Here is a 20,999-nt window from a genome sequence, read left to right as displayed (position 1 = left end):
GGACTACTTTTCATTTTAATGATGTCATTTAAAGTTCCAAATTTTGATGGAATCTCATTTATCAATTTTTTTCTTTTATATATCATGTCTTTTGTATACTAGGTAGTTCTTGCCTACCCTGAATTCATAAACATTTTCCTTTATAATTTCGTCTTAAAGTTTTATACTTTTAGGCTTTCATATTTAGGTTCATAGATCCCTTCAAGTTATTTTCATGTATGGAAAAAAAGGCTTGAGGTTAATTTTTATATACAGATACCAGGTGTTCTAGTGCTGTTTGCTGAAAACACTATCTCTTCCTCGGCTCTTGAATTGAGTTTATATTCTATAAAATGCTAATGTTAAATAATCTTTCAAAACTCAGTGGACCATATATGTGTGGTTCTATTTCTAGATTCTCTGTTTTATTCCAATGATCTATATGTCTTTCCTTACACCAACACTGCCTTGATTACTGTAGCTTTAGAAGAAGTCTTAAAATTAGGTACTAAACGTCGTCCAACACTCTTTTTGTTTTTTGTTTTTTTTTTTAACTTTTCTAGGTCCTTTGTACTCCTACATAACTTTTAAATTTCAATATCCAATTCTTCATTTATAGCAAGTATACACAGACCTGAATTGTTATATATACCTTGTGTTTTCTAATCCTGCTAAATTCAAATACAAGTTCTAGGGGCTCCTAGAGATTTCTTAGTATTTTCTCTGTAGATGATCATTTCATCTACATATAAAGATTTTGCTTCTACCTTGCCAATCCTATCCTAATTGTGTCACTTTATTGCCAGACTATTTTGGTGGGGCCTAGGCTTCAAAGTTTTATGGACACATAAAGAGTAAGCTTATCTGCCCTTGTTCCCCACCTTAAGGAGAAAGCATTGTATCTTCTCTATTTATATAAGGGATGCTCGCTGGAAGTATGGAGTACATGTCTTCAATCTGTTGAGAAGGTTCTGTTCTACTTCTAGTCTCCTGATAGCTTTTACCATGAACAGCTGTGGAATTTAGTCCAATACTTTTTCTCCAACTAGTGACAGGATCATATGGCTTTTTCCTTTCCTCTGTTAAAATGATGACTTTTGGGGATGGATCTTCCAATGCTGAACCAACACTGCCATCCCTGTAACAAAACCACTTTCTACATACTGCCAGCTCTGACTTCTAATAGTTTGTTTTGTTAAACAAATTTCTATCTATGTTCATATTTTTTTCTTCTGTTATCGTTATCCAGTTTTAGGATTAGCACAATGTTGAGTTCCTAAAATGAGGAGAGAAGTGTTCCTTCTTTTTTCTGCTTTAATTGTTTGATATAATTTATCAGTTAAAATGTTTATGAGCCTGCTGTTGTCATATAGGTAGGTTTTCAAGCTAGGAATATACTTTCTTTAATAGGTGCTATTCAAATTTTATATTTCCTCCAGAGTTAGTTTCATTAATTTGTCTTCCAAGGTACTTCTTAGAAGTTGTCAAATTTATTTCAAAACAGATTTTTGAAATATGCTTTCTATATCCTTTTAAATTCTGTAAAATCTGTGGTAATGTCTCCTAGATATTGATATTGTAATTTTAAAAATATATAATTGATATTGTGTAACAGGAAGAAAAGCTCTAAAGGAGCAGGGGAAGTGGGAGGGATAGGGGAAAGGAAAAAAGGGAAAAGAAAAAATATGAGAAAAGGAAAAAAATGGAAACAAGGTCTTTGCAAATAGGGAAGGGTGGAGGGGGTGAAAGGAGGGCAAAGATAGGGAAAAAAATAAGAACCGAGATACTCATGTAATGGTACAAGATCCCAATGATGAATGCCACTGTATTTTATACCTAAAATGTACCAGTAAACTTAATGGGAAGAAAATAAGATTTTCATGAAGATTTTCAAGTAGAGCTGAAGGCATAGGTGGGAAAACATGCAGTAACATAATGCTTAAATTTGTAAGTTTACAGAGCACTAGTACATATATATCATTTTGTCTTTACAACATATTGGGGGAACAAGCAGTGAGGGAACTGACTCTGGGAAAGATCAACTGGCAGATGCAAGGCTACAGTTGTTACAGCCTAGACTAGAACTCAAACCTTTTGACCTTGTACCCAGGACCTTTTGTATTATGACACACTGCAGACTGAAGACATGACAAATAAATGTGTCAACGTATCTTGGAGACATGAGTTTAGAGTGGGTAGAAGAGTCACACATTCTGGCACCCAGGGACAGGATTTGGCAATTGTGTACTTTTCCCCCAAAGTCATCCTGTGATGGATGCCATTGCTCATAGTCTGAATCATGTATTGTTCCCATTGAGGGAATATTTAAGCATTCTCTCTCATGTGCTATTTTAGCAACATCAATTATTTGCTAATTGTGAAGATAAAATTATCTTATTAGATCATAAGAAAATCTGCCTTTTGGTTTTGTTGGGGTTTTGTTCCTCCTGGTTAAAAATCTTTTGGTATTCCTTGTAAGAATTTATCTAGCCAAAACATTTAATGTGTAAGATAGTTTGAAGATATATTTTGACCTGTCTTACAGTCTATTTTTTCTTTCATTTTTCCTCTCCTATCTTCAACTCTTATCTACCTCACTATTATTCATCATTAGAAATGTAAAATATATTTTCAAGAGTAAAAATCAAATATAAAAATGTATAACCTTACAACATAGGATTCTATATGTAATAGCAGATTGAAATATTTTAGAGATTAGATTGTGAAATGAGAAAACTTTTGAAAAGAAAAACTAGGCTTTCTGAGGGAACAGTTGGGTGACACTTTTCACTATGATGAATAAACCAGTTTAAAATTTGAGATTGAAAGTTACATTTTGCTTGCTTATCTTTCTTGGTGTGCTAAGAAAAAGCCCATGGCTCTATAAAGGTATGTAATTAATAAACCATGTAAACAGAGAAATCATTTAAGCTGTTTTCATGGAACAAAATCCAGAATCCCTAACTAGGTCATCTTGGGAGAATATAAGCATATCGTTTGAGAAATTGCTACTGTATTCATAAACTAGGATTAATTGACAAGTTCCCCAACTTTGAAGAAGCTGTCTAGATGTATTCAGTTTCTTTAAACCAGATGGAATTAAGACATTTGGGGTGAGTAGAAAAAGGAGATGATCAGTTCGGATCCTTTTCTTTACTTTGCCCAAGAGAACAATACTATATGAAAATTCTATTGGATTTGTCTGTCTCTTGGGTAGAAATCAGAAAGACAGAAAAGCACAAATAATCATGCCTTAAACAAGATATAAGTTCATTTCTTTTATATAAATGGAGTTTGGAAATAAGCAGTACAGTCTTGGTATAATTGTTCTACAATCAAGGATACAAACTCTACCGTTGCTCTGCCATCTTCAGTACATGGCTTCTACCTAACTTTCCAAAATCCTTGCACCTGTTTCAGCCATCAGCTAAAGCCCAATTCAGCAACTCAGCAGGACTGGGCTCTTTCCACTCCAAATGAAGGAGACAGAGACAAAGAAAGCTGAATGAACGCCCTTAAGGAAGTCTTCCAGGAAATCCCAAAGGACAATTTTGCTACAATGTCATTAATTAGAATGTAGTCACATACCTACCTACCTATATATGTGACTGTAAAGGAACATTTTTTCCCACTTTTTTCTTTTTGAGTAGCTATAAGGACAACTAGAATCAAGGTCTCATTGTTAAGGAAGATTGGGGAGTGGATGTCAGATAATTTTATCTGTCAGCCTTTTTTTTTTTCTCTTTGTTTGGTACTGGGAATCAAACTCAGGGCCTTATGCTTGCCAGGCAGGGACTGCACCACTGAGCTACATCCTGGCAGCCTTTTTCCATTACCATTTTGATTAATTTCATGATTTTACTTGAACCGCTCCCTTTTCCCCAATCTAAACTCAAATGTAAATATATAGCTATTACTTTGGTTCAGTGGAGAAGAAATGAACTTGGGGGGTCAATTTTTTCTCCCTAAAGCTGGCTGTCAAATGCCATCTTAAAGATGTTACTACATGCAGTTTGTTCCTTGTGGAACTGAAGAACTGAAACTCTCAGAATAAAACTATGCATCTCCACTATTTTGCTTAATACATAAATCTAAATTTAAATGTTATTTAAAATGAGAGATAGTCTGAATAACCATATTCCATATTCTGGTATGAATCTGGGCGTACTATGAGTATTTTTGAGGAAAACAATTGCCCAAGCAGTTCAGATCTAAACAAGGAAACATCTCTAAACGTCCTGTAATTTGCTATCTAACAAAGACCATGAGAATAATAGTTTAAGCCAAAAGAAATATGAATAAATTTGAGTCTTGAGAAAAATTTATGGGAGAGTCAAAGTCTATAGGGTATCGCTAAAAATGTTAAAGCAAGAACAAAAGGGGTATGTTTGACTGAATTTAAGTAATTGTTATTATCATATAAAATTTGTTAAAGGAGAGGAAATATTATGGCTGTCTTAGTGAATCTATTTTAGAGCACCAATTCACAAAATACGTTTGTTCACTGGCTCCAGATTAATCATCATTAGTTGGACAAATATTTATTATTTACTGTGTTCTAGGCATTGTGTGAAGAAATGAATCAAACTATCTCTGCCCTCAAGGAGATGAGTTTGGTGATTACAATTTACTGATAATTTTAATACTAACAAATAACAGTACTATTGTACTCAGTGATTTCAGAACTAGGAATTTGTGATTAGCAGACATGGTTGGTCCACCAAGAACAAAGTGAAAAGATTATAGGCTTAGAATTCAGAAAATTTCTATTCAAAGCTCAGCTCTTGTCATTATCTGTGCCTTTGACCAGATTACTTAAACTTTTTAAATTTAAGTTTCTTCCTCTGGAAATTGAGAGTGGTGCCTACCTCTTGGGGCTGTTCTAAGGATGAAATGAGATAATATAAACACTGTACTTACTACATAATGAAGATATTTTAAAGATGATTGTAATTATTATAATTACTAATTATTGTGTTATTTCCAAGAGTGGATTAGGTTTAACACAGTGCTTGGCAAATGTATGTAAAAGTAATACACATATAGTGCTTGCTATGATCCATATACTGTTCATTACTTGGTTAGACAGGTGGGTTTAAGCCTTGCAACTAGCCTTCAAGGTTATATGTACAGAAATTGAGACAAAAAGTAAGTGGAGTAACTTGCCCAAGTACCATTTTCTAGAGTCTAAACTCTCCCTAATATACTGTATCAGTACAGATAACTTCATTTTTTAGGTCTATGAATCATATATGACCATGTAAAGAAATTTCTGACTTTCATTGCTAGATTTTGGTGTAAGAGCACAGCCCTGTTACCTGAGCAAGGTCACCCAGCTTTAGCAGGCCCTGTATATCACAACACAAAACATAAATTTGCACCACTGGCACTTGAGATCTGGCTTTCAGCACTGACATAGTATCATATGTTCCTAAGCATCCACTCTTGTGCTTAACCACATTCAGGAGCCAGGGAACTACTTCTTTACATCTCTTGTCCTGTGTCCTTAAATGAAAGAAATTGTATCTAAATGCTGAGAAGTCTTGCGGATTGTACCACTACCAAATTTATTGATCAATCCCAGCAATTTGGGTGCATTTGAATAACAGAGGTATCTAGGTAGAAGAAAAGACTAATTTTTCAGATCCTATCTTTCAGCGTGAGTGCAAAAGATTTTTGCATAAGGCAGTATCATTTTCCAGTATACAAAGCATCCATTTTCAGGATTTTCTTCACATTTCAATTTGTGTTTCCAGAGAGTACTCATGACCTAGTAAGTATTTTATTGAACATGGTGGCTGAGGAAAATTGTGTAACATAAAGTAATTCATATTATTCTTCAATGTGTGAATATATAGGCAATACATAACATGTATGAAGTATGATATCAATTCTTCACATTGGCCACTGAATGGGCAACAGATGTGCAAACAGAATAGTTTTATTTTTTATTAAAATACTTAATATATACAGATAAATTTTCTTTCAATCATTTTGATTTAAAAATTTGATATTCAATAATTATTTTCCCTTTTTAATTTTAAAAGAGAATTCTGAGTACTCTATAAGAATAATTTTCAAGCAAAGAATTTTAATTTTTCCATTCTTTTACATTTACTTTACTATTTGGATGGAAAATATATTTGAACACTGAATACATTACATTCTGTGTTTTAATTTTTTAGCGCATTGAGAATGAGTATAATATAACACAAAGATAGAATGAAGATGGAAAATATGAAAGAAATTCGGAAAAGAAAAAGCTGAAAGGAAATTTATCAGGATAAAAGGTAGGACATTTCTTTCTAAAAGTTTGGTGGGTTTTTGGGGGGTTTTCTGGTACCGGAGGATCAAACTCAGGACCTTGCACTTGCGAGGCAGTGGTGGGTGGCACCACTGAGGTAAATCCCTGGCCCAGTTTGGTGGTTTAATATATGACTTTTAAATATTTAGACATAGGATATATGGACCTGTATGGATTGTTTGGTTCACCATCACGTTAGGGGTGGGGTTTTCAGGTACAGTCTATGCATAAATTATGAATCCATCATAATCTACTGATGTAGGTAGAGCTGTCCTGATCCAACCACCTTCAAAAAGCCCTACTTCCAGACACTGTTGCCTTGGGTACCAAACCCTCAACACATGATCCTTTGGGGGCTGCTTTAAATTAAAACCCTAACAGAGTCCATGTGGGAAATCTCTGTACTATGTTCTGATATAAGGAATGGTTTCTAGGACAAAATGATCTTCAAGGAAGAAAAAAGAAAAGTACATTTAAAATGTTTCCACTAATTTGGCCAATCAGTAAATGCATATTGATATTCATGTAATGTGCTCCACCAGACAATGTTCAAGGGAAGGGATTCAGAATGAGGAAAAGATGTGGTCTTGCCAGCAGGGACTTTACAATCTAATTGAATAGATATGCAATGCATACTTGAAATAATTAGAGAATAGATACTAAAAGAATTTTGAACAGGTATTATTGAGTATCAAAGTAGAGAAATATTGGTATGGCCTTGGATCATTCCACAAAGAGGACTTCATGGAGCAACACAGGAGTGAGGCCAATAATAATCCTTGGAATGGAGTAAAAAAGGCCTTACAGGTCCATAAAAAACACATGAGCTATAAACTACATTTTGAAACAAATGCCATCTTTTTGTTTCTTTCCTTCCCCATAGTATTATTATTTTCTAGTCTTTTTTTTTAATCCATGAGGGAACTGTGATGATGATGATGATGATGATGATGATGATGATGATGATGATGATGATGATGTGTGTGTGTGTGTGTGTATGAAGGAGTAAAGGAGGGAAGTTACACAACTAAAGAGCAAGGAGTGGGCTGAAAAGATAAGTCCACACCATACAACCTCTAAATGTATCCTTTTGGAAAAAGAGTCTTTTCAGATGAGATTAAATTAAAGATCAAGGGCTAGAGGTGTAGTTCAGTGGTACAGTGCACATGCAGGAGGATTGGGGTTCAATCCCTAGCATGACAAGAAATTAAAAACTTAAAATTATGGATCTAGATATGAGATTATCCTAGATTATCCAGGTAGAGAAAACCACTTGAAAACAGAGGCAGAGAATAAAGTTATGCAGCCACAATCCAAGGAACATTTTACATTTATTTTTTCTTTTTTTTAAAGCTCTGTAATAGTAACTTATTATCCCCAAAATTAGTGGCTTAAAACAGCAATATACCCCACACTTTTTGTAGGCTGGGAATTTTGGAACAGCTTTGGGTGGTTCTGGTCTCTCATGAGGTTGCAAGCAAGCTGTTGGTCAGGTCTTCTGCAAGGTCGACTATGGTGTTGGACAATATGCTTCCAAGACGGCTCATTCACAAGGCTAGCAAGTTAGTGCAGGATCTTGGCAAGAGGTCTGCATTCTTTGACATGTGGACCTTTCCAGAGGCTTGTTTGAGTATTGTCATAACATGGTGGCTTATTTCTGCCAGAGTGAATAAGCCAAGAAAGAGCAAAGTGGAAGCTGCAATATCATTTATGACCTTAGCCTCAGAACTCACATACCACCCTCATGCTACATACAATTCCTCACTCTATTGGTTGTATATATCACCCTGATGCCTACAAAGGCATAAATTCTAGGAGGTGAATCACCAAGGCCTATCTTGGAGATTGGCTAGGACAAGTCCTGAATTTTTCAGGATATTTCTGGAGCCAGACTATTTTCTTCATAGTCATCAGAACCATCTATATGTAGAGCTATCATATCAAACAATATAAAATACTCATTGGAATAATGAACTTATATTACTACATGTTACTCAAATATTCAATTTGGTTTGCTCTCATACTTTCAGTTGAAACATATGAAATATTTTTGTCATTAAAAATATTATCTGCTATCAGCAATTTCATGTTCTCAACCTACTACTTACAAAGGTGGGACTATGAGCTAAGATATTTTAGATAAATATTTAAGAATCTATATATTAAAAGTGAAGTTATAATTATAAAAGTACTTTTCTTTCAAAATATTAGTTATGCAGAATTTTAAGTGAACCAGAATGAACTATTTTTTAATACTCTAGTTATTTGAAATGTTATAATAGTTTTGATATACCTTTCAAGTTTTGAGTCCATGAGCCAAAGGCCATGTGGCAGAAGTTCTGAGAGGGCAATGTATCTGTGTAACTTGATAAAGGTGTGACTTCAACATTTCCAGGAGCAACTTTTCTCATCTGTAAATGTAAGAAGTAGACTAGAGATATCTAAGTAGTTCTTCTGTATGAAAAATTTTTTAACATGTTTTTACATGCTGTGTACAAGCCACTACCAGTTCTTTTATCAAACTCACAGAATGAAAATTTGAAAATCTAATCAAACTCTAATGAAATGTCTTCAACTAAATATGTTTATTTAATAACACATAGTATTAATAGTTAAACTTAGAGTCTCTAATGTTTATTAGTACTCCAGACTATCTTCTTTCCTGGTTGGTTCTCTGGAAAGCATAGACTGACCTTTAGTAAATCAATTTAATTAATTTGACTTGCTATATTGGACCATGATTTTTGGGTTCACATTATTTTTTCTTGTGGCAAGTCTTGCATTTTTCGTTTCCCACAGAATCAGGACAAACTGTACATATCCTGCTGTGTCCAGTGCAGAGCTGGCTAAATGTCAACTATGTTAATTGGTATAGAGAAAACAGCAGGCCTATTTTTATCTGATTAAAAAATCCCCACAAACATTCTCTAAAGTAAAGCTATGTCAGTACAAAGTGATTTAATTATAATATAAACTTCGGCAGATGTATCTTTCTTGCCTTTACAGTAGCATGTAAAAATGTTACTGTTTCCTGCAGTCTTCCAGCATCTAAATTTTTAATCCTGTCTTTGGAAGTTTAGAATTTGGCACTCAATTTTCCTCTAGATAGTCAACCAAAATAAAATATCTTTGTTTTAAAGTGATATGTTTAAACAAATGATTTATTAATCAATCTATAGCACTTTATTTAAAAGGTAGTTTGAAATATCTTATTCTACTGTTAAAATGTCTACATTTTAAAAATTGTCCCAGAAGGAGCAGATTATGTAATATAATTGCTTTATTTAATTGGGGTGTGGGAGGTGTAGGTGTGAAAGAGTAAAAGGTAATGAACTTTGATAAATTTATATGAGCAATAACCAGGTAGCAGGAAAAACTTAATTTATCAGAAAGTGACTGTCTTATCAGTGCTTGTTCAAAATTGTATGCTGTCTCTTTAATGCTGGAATTCCCCAGGTGTGTATTTAGCTGGCTTCCAGATTACCTTCATACATTCTATGACTTCATGAACATATGCATATTCATATTGTTTGGATCTGTATCTCCAATTTACATTTACATCCTTTGGTATCTTAGCTCCATGTGAGTGTCTCATGAGCAACTCAAAATCAATATGTCTGGGACTTCTAATTTCAATTCCAGCATAAAAGTAGCTTAAAAGTCACCACCTCAGCAGGAGATGGTGGTGCACACCTGTAATCCTAGCACTCTAGGAGGCTGAAACAGGAGGATCTCCAGTTCCAAACCAGTGGGCAATTTAGTGGTATAGCAAGATCCTGTCTCAAAAAAAAAAAAAAAAAAAGGAACAGTGGTGGGAATTTAGCTCACTGAAAAGACCCTAGGTTCTATCCCTAGGATTAGCCAAAACAAAACAAAACTCAAACCAAACAAAAACCAAAAAATCTGGGCCAAACCAAACCAAAACCATCACTCAGACCAGTCAAAAACTGAGGTCACAGGGCAAACCACTGCCCCAAAATTGAAAAGGCAGAGACAAAGAATCAAAACGTGCTCAAACAGAAACCCAAAGTCAGAAACTTCTACAGGACAGTGGAAACAGGAGTGCAATTAGATGGGAAGAATAGATACTAATGCTCTGTAGCATACAAAGATGCGTATGGTTGATGACAATATTTCAAAATAGTAAGTAGTAGTAAGATTTTGATTTTTTCCCAACACAAAGACATGATATACTTCTGAGGTGATAGATATGCCAGTTATCCTGATTTAATCACTTATACATTCTGTTCTCCTACAAAAATATCACCTATAAACATTACTATGTCTTACTATTTAGTATAACACAATTACTATGTGTCAATTAAAAATAAAAATACTTATTTTAAAAATCTGGAAATTAAAACAATATGAACAATGTACTAAGGGCTCTCATGTAAAAAAAAAGACAACATTCGAGAACAGGCCAAAAATATAAGCAGAGAGATGGAAATTCTAAGAAAGAATAAGAAAAATATGCTATAGATAATATCACAAGTAGAGACTGCCTTTGATAGGCTCATTAGTAGATCAGACTCAACTCAGAGATTTCTGTGCTAGAGGATTTAAAAAAGGGACAGAATATTCAAGAACTGTGGGACAACTACAAAAGTACATATATGTAATGGAACACCAGAAGAAGAAACTGAGAGGAACTAAAGCAACATTTCAAGCAATAATAAGAATTTCTCCAAATTAATTTGGGATGTAAAACTATAGATCCAGGAAACTCAGAGAACAACAAGCAGGACAAATACCTGCCCAAAACAACATGCAGTCTTATCATATTAAAACTTCAGAAAATTAAAAATAAGGAAAAATATCTTGAAAGAAGCCAGAGGAAGTAAGTACCTTACCTGTAGAGAAACATAGCTATGAATTATATCTGACTTCACCACAAAAGCTATGCAACGGAGAGTAGCAAGAATCATTTAAAATGCAAAAATAAAACAAAGCCCCCAAATCTCAAACTACCAACATAGAAGTATGTACTTGATAAAATTAGCCTTCAAAAATGAAGGAAAAATACTTTTTTAGACAAACAATAATTGAAAGATTTTGTTGCTGGAGATCTGCCTTGCAAGAAATTCTCAGGAAACTTGGAATAATGGGGGATTTCCTCAGTGTGGTAGGGAACATCTGCAAAACTCCTACAGTTAATATAGGTAGTGATAAGAAATTCAAAGCTTTCCCAGTAGGATCAGGAACAAGGCAAGGATGTTCTGTTATTACTGCTTTTCAACCATCATATTGAAAGTCCTAGCTAAATCAATAAGAAAAGAAATGATACATAAATTAAGAAAGAAATCAAACTAGCTTTATTTATAGATGATATGATTGTTATGTTTGTCAGCTTTCTGTTGCAGTAACAAAATACTTGAGATAAGCAATTGTATTGGTCAGCTTCCTGTTGGTTGGTCAAAATATCTGACACCCACAACTTTGGTTGTTTGGCTCTTGGTATCAGAGGTTTCAGTACATGGTCAGCTGTGTACAAACCAGAAATATCATGGAAAAACGGCATGGTAGAGAAAAGCTATTCAACTCATGGAACTGGGGAGGCAGAGCACAGGGGAAGAGCCAGAGAGGAAGGAAGAAGGGATCAGATACAGTCCTTAAGGTCATGCCCCCATGACTGACTTCTCCCAACTAAGCCCCATCTCCAAATAGTTCAGTCAACTATAAATTCATCAAAGGGTTAACCCAGTAATGAGGTGATCACCCTCACAATTCAATTACCTCTCCAAGAGTCTTTCAGTACAGTCAAGTTGACAATCAAGATTAACTGTCACAACAACCTCAAGGAAGGAAAGATTTATTTTGCCTCATGGTTTCAGATGTTTCTGTCCATGGTCACTTGGCCCTCTCATTTTTGGCTTGTGTTGAGACAGTACGCCATGGCAGTGGAAACATGCAGTCAAGGAGGCTGCTGACCTTACCTCATAGTGGACAGAAAGAGGGAGGGGGGAGGGGGACAGGGAGAGGGAGAGGAAGAGGGAGAGAGAAGGAAGAGAGAGGAAGAAAGAAGTTGGGGTCCCAATATCTCCTTCAAGGGTATGCCTTCAATGACCTAATTTATTTCTACTAGAACCTACCTCCTAAAGGTTCCACCATATCCCAACAATGTCATCAACTAGGGACCAAGCCTTAAACACAGAAATCTTTGGTGGATATTTATGATCCAAATCATAACAATGGTCTATGAAGAAAGTTCAAAAGAAGCAAACAAAACAAAACAAAACAAAAAACCCCTACAACTAATATAGTAAGGTTGCAGGATAAAATGTTAATATACAAAAGCCAGTCACTTTACTATATACTGGCAATAAACAAATAGAATTTGAAGTTAAAGTACATTACCATTTACATTTATAAAATGAAATTCTTAAGTATCAGTCTAATAAAATATGAACAAATTCTATCTTACAAATCTACAGAACTCTAATACACCTATTAAAATGGCCAATATCCAAAGCATTGATAACACCAAAGAACTGGAAAGGATGCAGAACAACAGAAATTCTCATTCTTTGTTGGCAGGAATGCAAAATGAGTCAGCCCTTGGATTAGTTAGCTTTTTGTCACTGGGACCAAATACCTGACACATATAATTTAAAGGAGAAGGGTTTATTTTTGTTCATGGTTTCAGAGGTTTTAGTCCGTGATTGGGTGGCTCCAAGGTAGGAACATCATGCTGGAAGCAGAGCACAAGAGCACCAATGAGAAATATATCTTCCAAAGGCATGCCCCAGTAATCCACCTGCTTCAACTGGGCCCCACCTTCTAACAACACATTCAAGTATGAACACAAGTGGATTAATCCACTGATGAGTATAGCACCCCCATGAACACCTCTTCAGAAGACTCTTCTTCAGTCATGATAATTAAGATTAAGTGACATATTCACTTTGGAAGATAGACTGGCAATTTCCCACTAAACATATTCTTACTATATGATCTAGCAATTGTGGTCTTCAATATTTAATAAATTATTAAAACCTTATATACACCCAGGAATTAGTTTATAGCACCTTTATTCATATTGCCAAAACTTGGGAACAACCAAGATGTCCTTAAGTAGGTGAATAGGCAAATAAAGTATAATACATCCATACAAAAGAATATTATTCAGTGCTAAAAAGAAATGAGCTATTAAGCCACGCAAAGACCTGAAAGAATCTTAAATGCATATTATGAAGTAAAAGAAGTCAATTTGAAGAGGCTGTATATTATATAATCCTATGAATTTATATTCTGGGAAAGACAAAACTATGAAGACAATATAAAATCTGTGGTGGCCAAGGGTTAGGGGAAGTGAGAGATGAATAGCCAGAGGGCAGAGAATTTTTATGGCAATGAAACTATTCTGTATACTATGACAGGAGTTACATGCCTTGTATTTGTTAAAACCCATAGAATGCCAAGAGTGGATCCTAATATAAACTATGGACTTTAGATAATAATGATGTGTCAGTAATGTGTTATTGATTGTAACAAATGCATTATTGTAGCACATGATGTCCATAGTGAGAGAGGCTGTATGTGGAGATGGAAGACATGTGGGAACTGACTGTATTTGCTAAAAGTGTTCTAAAAAGCCAAGTTTATTATTCAAACAAATATGTACAAGTTGTATACATTTTTTCCTTGCCATTTTTTCTACTTCCCCTTCCTCCAAGATTCTCTTTCACATCACTATCACTACTCTTCTAGTCTATAGCAATTCCTTCCTGTTTTCCCTCTTTCTGAGCTTGCTTTACATTTCATTCTCCACAGAGTAAGAGTATACTTTCCCAAATCTTTCTATATTAGTTACCTATTTCTGGTGTAACAAAATTGCCACAAATATGATTACTTAATAGAAACATATTCTACTGTGTAATTTTTTACTTCTAACCCAATAGAAGTACAGTAACTTCTGGAGGCTGAAAGTCTACAATCAGACTAAAAACAAGGTGTCAGTTGAGCTCCTTCCTCTGAAGGTCCCAGAGGGGAATGCATTCTTTGCTTCTTCCAGCTTTTAAAGGTAACAGGCTGTCCTTGGGTTATGGCCACATCACTGCTATCTCTGCTTTTGTTATCACATGACCTTGTCCTCCCTCTGACCACCTGTCTTCTTGTAAGGATCCTGTGATTACATCAGTTTGATTCAGATAATCTCTCCATCTTTAGTCACTCCAGGAACATCATCATGATGGGAACATCTTTTTATCATGTAAAATAACAAGTTCAGAGTTTCTGTGGATTAGGACATGGACATCTTTAAATGGGGAGGAGGCATGATTTATTTGGCCACATTTCATATAAAAATCATAAAAAACATGATCATGAAAATCTGAGTTTGTTAAAGTTCCCGATGAGAGAGAACACTACTTGAACCAAGTCTTAATAATGTCTCAAAAGGAGGGGCTTAAGGAAAAATACAGGATTTAGAAAGGGTGTTAATCAGAGAGTAGCTTTATGGTTGATGTTAGTAGTTTGGGCAGTAATTGGTTAGAATTTGTATATTAGGTGAATTGCTAGAGTGTGTAAGTTTGTGCAAAGTTATAAATAAATAATTTTATCTGTGATTTATCTTGTAGCATATGAGTCTAAACAAGTTGGTATTAAAATAATAAGAGCTTCAGTTGCATATTATAGAATGATACTACTGATTCATTTTGCAAATTATTAGTGTTTGCTTCATTTCTCAGTCCTCCTCCTTTTGGTCAAGCTTCAGCCCAACCTCGAGGAATAGTGTTATTTTATGGGATATGATCAATGTAGATCTGCATTGCTGTTTAATGTCACAATTGTATATTAAGTTTTTCATGGTAGTCATTTTGACCTCTATAAGTTCTTGTTCTTTTTGTTGATGAGTATTTGTAAATCATCTTATGTAATAGTGGTTGTGCATTTAAGATTCTGAAGATCTTTTAACTGGTAACAGCAATGCAGACAGATACTAAAACAAAAATTATTAAGAATTTGAAAGGAATAAAAACTATATTCCTAGATTTTCAAAATCAGACAGCAAAAGTATATACCATAATCTATTCAGGTTTTCCTTACAGAATCAAGTATCCTTTTCCCCCTTTAATTTGGGTAGGTTTGTTCAGGCCTACCAGGGTATGTTGAATTAGTCCTGTATCTGATAATTATCAAGGATGTAGGTCTTGGGGATACCATAAGCAAAGGAAGCCATTAACAATTAGGGACATTAATCCAGATAAAGAGAATTGAATAGCCATAAGGATAAATACATAAAGTCAAAAGGATATGAATGGAAAGAACATCACAAACACTGGGGTTTTCTTCCAATGGCCTTGGGTGGAAACAGCCTACTTCATGCCATTATTTTCTTGTTCCAAGGCTCTTCAGTCAAATGTCTATTGTCATAGGATATCTTCCTCTGGATATCATGTAGAGTTCTTATTATATCTTATAAAACCCATTATGATCTCCAGGGTCACCTCCTAAACCTCTATTTCTTCTTCACTTTTTCTGTGGCCACATTGTCCTTCTTGTGCTCTGCAAACCAGCTAATCTTGTTCCTAAGAGTAATACTCACTGTTTCCATTATGTGAAATGATCTTCCTCCCAGTATTTGGATTGCTGATTCCCACTATCCACTTAAATCAAATATCAATGCCTTGCAAAGGCCTTTTCTTATCACATAGTTTAAAGTCCTCTTCCCCTACTATTGATTCTTTTACACTGCTTATTTTTTCTTCATAGCAATCTTTATTATTTGCAATTATTTCATATTCATTTCTTCTGTTATATGCCATACTTGAAAGTAAATGCCATGAAAACAGAAAGCTTCTATTTTGTTCACTGATAAGCTTTCAGGGACTAGAACACTATCAAGCATATATAGGTACTCAATAACTACATTACTTGCTGAGTGAATGAATAAAAAACACATATATAAAAAACACTATATTCCAGCCATATGCAACTATAGTCAGTTCTCAAATGGCTTTTTTTTTTGAACGCATGATTTCTTCTACTTTCAATAGCTTCTCTTAATTCCCTCATAATTCCTGATCATCCTTCGAAATTCAGTTTAAACGTGAGTATGGTGGTGCATGCTTTGGAGGCTTGAGATGGGAAGATCACTTGAACTTGTGAGTTGAAGATTAGCCCGGGCAACATAGCGAGACCTCTTCTCAAAACAGAAAGCAAGAGTCAGCTTAGTGTCTGTGCCTCTGGGAAACCTTCATTGATCTATCCAAGCAGAATTAGGTGTCTCTTTCCTTTATTCTTATAATACTCAATAAAATACCTCTTTCACATTATTTAATAAATTGTATTAATATTTTATCTAATTGATTTCTTTAGCAAAGTGTTTTGTTCATAGTATATTCTGAGTGATTGTTTGTTGACTTATTTACTGAGTAATTATCATGTGTCAAGCATTGTACTAGTTTTTGTATATATTATTTTAACCCTGACAGGAAACCTGCAAGATATATACTATTATCCTTGTATTATGTATGAGGGAACTGAATAAATTCCCAGTTTTGAACCTGAATTCAGACCTATAACTCTATATCCAGTACTTCTCCCATTGTCTCAAATGAATTAATAAATCTCCTTCACTTTACTGATACCTTTTGGTCATAATATCCTAATTTCAACATTAACCTTAAACCTTTGAACTTTTTTTAGTTCAGTGTTGCGTTACTGAATTCTTTTTTTTTGGTACCGGGGTCAAACTCGGGACCTTGTGCTTGTCAGAACCACTGAGCTAAATCCCAGACCACTGAATTCATTTTTATTTGATTCAGCCTACAGTTGTAGAGAAAAACACATCTCAGATATCTTAGCATTTTATTTAAACTTTGCTTTTTAACTAGAAACTTTGTGATGATTTGAGGTCAAGGTTTGATTAATGTTCCATTTTAAAGGAAGAATTGTATTTAATAACCAGTCTACATATCATCTCTGAACAGCTATAAAAGGTCCAAATACATTGTAAATCAAATTGAAATTATAAAATTAATATACCTGAAAGGAAAGCCTGGAAGGAGTTAAAGCGAGACAAACAGAAGTTGTTCTGATTGTCTCTGAAGCCATGTTAGACAAAGTAGTATGTATGAAAGGACAAATGGAACTTCTATAAAAATTTCAGAAGTACATGAAATAGTTTCATGAGGACCTCAAGGAGTGACAACCCAAGCTCTAGTCAGAGAGACCTGAGATCTAACCCTGGCTTCCTTACCTAACAACCAAGCAAACATAAGCCAGTTACTTAACTTTTCCTAAACTTCAATTTCTTTATCAGTAAAATGAGGAAAAACGAAATGTATTAAGCAGGTTAGCTAATTACTGTAACAACATTAAAATTTCAGAGCCATAATTTACTAAAGCAAATAAAATCTACTACAAGTGTTCTTAGTCATGGAGCTCTCCTGGGCAGTGTTTCTCCAAGGGTTCATTTGTGATCCCAGGCTTCTTCCATTTTGTGGTTTCAATCCCCTCTAGATTCTTTAACATCCTTATTCAGCTGCTAAGTAGGGAAAGAAAGAGAATGTGGAACATGTGTGGGAGGTCTTCAAGGTGTTTTGGGCCAAGACTTTAATGGCTTTCATCATTTCTGTACACATTCTTTTGGACAGAAATCAGTTACATGATCCCAACTAATCATAAGGGTGGCTGGAAAGTACAGTCTGTGTGTTCAGGAGGAAAAGGAAAGTTCAGTGAACACAAGCTGTCTCTGCCCCTTAAGGTCATGAAGCTATTCTAGGGGGAAGAGATACTGCATGTAGATGTTCATATATGCTTAGTTAACAGAAGTTCAAAAGAGTACAATCTAGATAAGCCGAATGTCTAAGAACTAATAGACTCTGGATTTGGGAATGGGCTTAAGTGTAAAAATTCTGGTCAATTTTCTGTTCCTTTTTTTCTCTCCCACTTTCCTACTTTTAAGTCAGGCTCCAGGGTTCCTCAGGTGCCGCACACCTTTTTCTTCCCACTTATTTTCTCCTCTGTTGCTACTTAAAGATTTTTTAAATGTCTAAGAACAGAGACTATGATTCTCTTGTACTCTATTATGTCTTCACATCTTGCAAAGCCTAGCACATTATACACAGGCAAGAACTATTTGTTGAATGGATTTAATCGATACTAGCAATTGCTTCAAGAATTGGCTAAAGGATCAGAATAAAGTAAAAGAAAGAGAATGAGTTCTTAATTCTTTTTTTTGTTTGTTTGGGGTTTTTTTGGTACCAGGGACCAAACTCAGGACCTGGCGCTTGAGAGGCAGGCAGCAGCACCACTGAGCTAAATCCCTGGCCTGAGTTTTTAACTCTTGCTTCTGCCACTTACAATCTTTGGGATATGGGAAGTTCTTCTAAGGCTTGTTTGTTTCCCTGTATTAGATAGCCATGATAATTTGTGGAGTTATTGTAATGAAAATTAAATTTTAAAAATGATGTTGTATTCTTAGCATGTAGGACACATTAAAAAACCTGCCACTTCCCCTAGGTCCTATGGTTCTCTACATAATGTAACTTTTAGTTGTGAGAGAGTAGGAAATAATATGTGCTATTCATGTTGTTTCCTTCTATTTTTGGACTGTTCATTTGCAAAGTAAAAGCAAAGATGCCTTCATTATCAAAGTAGAAAATTGACAGGTTCCCAAAGGACTCATGGATTCACTGTTAGAAAAGTATTCGGCACCTATACAAAGTAGGTGTTCAATACATATTTTTTGAAAGAGTAAATTAACAAAGTACTGATTTAGGTAATGTTCTAAACAAGTAATTATAGGATGGTCTTTAATATTTGTGAAAAAGCAGGCAGATTTTATCAAATGAAAGATTTAGTGTGATGGTGTATCCAAATGGGTATTTTAAATATTTTCATTAATTCATTATAACATTGTGTCTACTATGCATCAGTCACAATATTAGCTTAGGGATAAATGCTACTTTGCTTAGGGTTATCTCTCATGCTAGTAAAATAAATTGATCACAGAAAGTTGTACAGATATTATAAGAGTAGCAAAAGGAGATCACTGCCTGCCTAATGGGGTGAGAAACAGCATGGTATTTCCAGGTATGGTAAGTAGTAGGATATTGGCTGGAGTGCATGTAGGGAATGAGGAGAGATGAACTTCAAGAGCCCTATATCCCAGGCTGAGAATCCTGAATTTTATCCCCTAGCATGATGACAGTGGTGCTTGTCTTAGTCTGCTGTTATAGGAGACCACCACGGACTGAATACTTTACAATAAGCATAAATTTATTGGCTCAGTTTTAGAGGTTGGGAAGTCCAACATCGAATGCCTGGTTCCTGGTGAGGACCTTCTTGCTGTGTTAGTCTAGGGCAGACTGTTATAAGCAGGTGTGACTGTGAAGCCTCAAGCCCTTTTATAATCAGCATTGATCCATATAAAGGAGTCATCTTTATGATCCAAAAATCTCCTGTGAGGTCCCACTGACCAACACTGTTATACCGGGGATTAAGTTTCTAACATATTAACGGGGGCAAAGGAGGGGAATCACATCTTGGGACACATGCAAGCCATATAGAGCATTGGAAGATTTAGTGTAAAGAAATGATAATCTTATTTTAGTTTTAGAAAGCTCTGGATTAGAGGATTGAGATATGAGAGACAGAAACCAGCTAAGAAATTACTAGAATAGTTTAGGTATTAAAAAAAAAATCCTAAAGGCTGAAAATAAGGCATAAAAGTGGTGTTAAAAGAGGAGGGCTTTACCGGATTTTAGTAGATTGAGCTAGATGAGGTAAATGAGAAGGAAAGCTCAGAATTAATCACAGTTTTGCTTTTGTTTGTTTGTTTTTGACTTGGGCATTTCTGCAGGTAGTAAGACCTTTAATAGAAACAAGAAACAAAAGAGAGGATCCATATGATGATTAAGGATGTGTGTTAGTAGGCAAGGACAAAAAATTTTCTTGGCTATAGTGAATTTCTGGAGAATCTGTGAGATTTCAGGTATAGATATTTTTGACTACACCAAGGACACCGGAATACAGAGTAGACTTAAGCAAATAAAATAAGGTAGACTAATAATTCCTATCTTTAGAATAATTTTCCACCTAAATTTCTCCATATTTTTCAGTTTCATAATTATACATAAACCTCTACAATGATTGCTAAATGTTTACGTGTTAGATGCTTCTAAAATGTATCCTTGAAAAAAGTACGGTGATATTTCTAACAGAAGCAAGTTTGTTAAAAAGATAAACATGTTCACAATTATTTACATAAAGATATGAAAGTTCTTTGAAACACTGAAATAATTTCCTAGAATAGTATTGCCAAAATTCCATAGTATTACCAAAAGTGTGCTTCCTGCTATATGCTTAGGAATAATTTTTACATTGTTCTTAAGTATAAAATATTTAGCTATTGATTGCTAGACTATCCTATGGTGCTGCAGAATTTCACCAGCCATAGTAAAAGAGGTATGGGTGTGTGAGAAAGGCAATGAAAGGAGACCGTAAAATTCCTGATATGTCAGGTAAAATGTTAAATACCTAATAGCTTTCATCTTTTGAAAGTCACCAGATTGCAGCACAGTATTTTGGATTTTGTTGGCAGATGGTGTACACAGATTTTCTGAGTATGTTAGTATTTCACTTGAAACTAGCAAGTGATTATGATGGTAACTTAACATTCAGAGAATTTTAAATTTATGCCTAATTCTGGGTTAAATGTAGGACACTAATAACATTTTAAAAGTCTTTGTTAATAGATCCTCTGGTT

General features: G+C 34.8%; 1 protein-coding gene across 2 annotated transcripts in view; it reads left to right on the top strand.

The window, feature by feature from the left end:
• The window catches only part of Picalm (phosphatidylinositol binding clathrin assembly protein), a 186,906-nt gene that overhangs the window by 66,090 nt on the left and 99,817 nt on the right, over positions 1–20,999 (top strand). For both annotated transcript variants that reach the window (XM_087212108.1, XM_013066857.3), the window contains one exon: positions 6,165–6,269. The gene's annotated coding sequence lies outside the window, so the exon portion shown is untranslated. Of the gene's footprint in view, positions 1–6,164; positions 6,270–20,999 lie in introns of those variants that run through there.

The sequence above is a fragment of the Heterocephalus glaber genome, unplaced genomic scaffold (assembly GCF_053883595.1).
Source record: "Heterocephalus glaber isolate CG9 unplaced genomic scaffold, H.glaber_assembly_v1.0 deba00001429, whole genome shotgun sequence".
Lineage (NCBI taxonomy): Eukaryota > Metazoa > Chordata > Mammalia > Rodentia > Bathyergidae > Heterocephalus > Heterocephalus glaber.
This window is presented reverse-complemented; position numbering and strand designations above follow the sequence as displayed.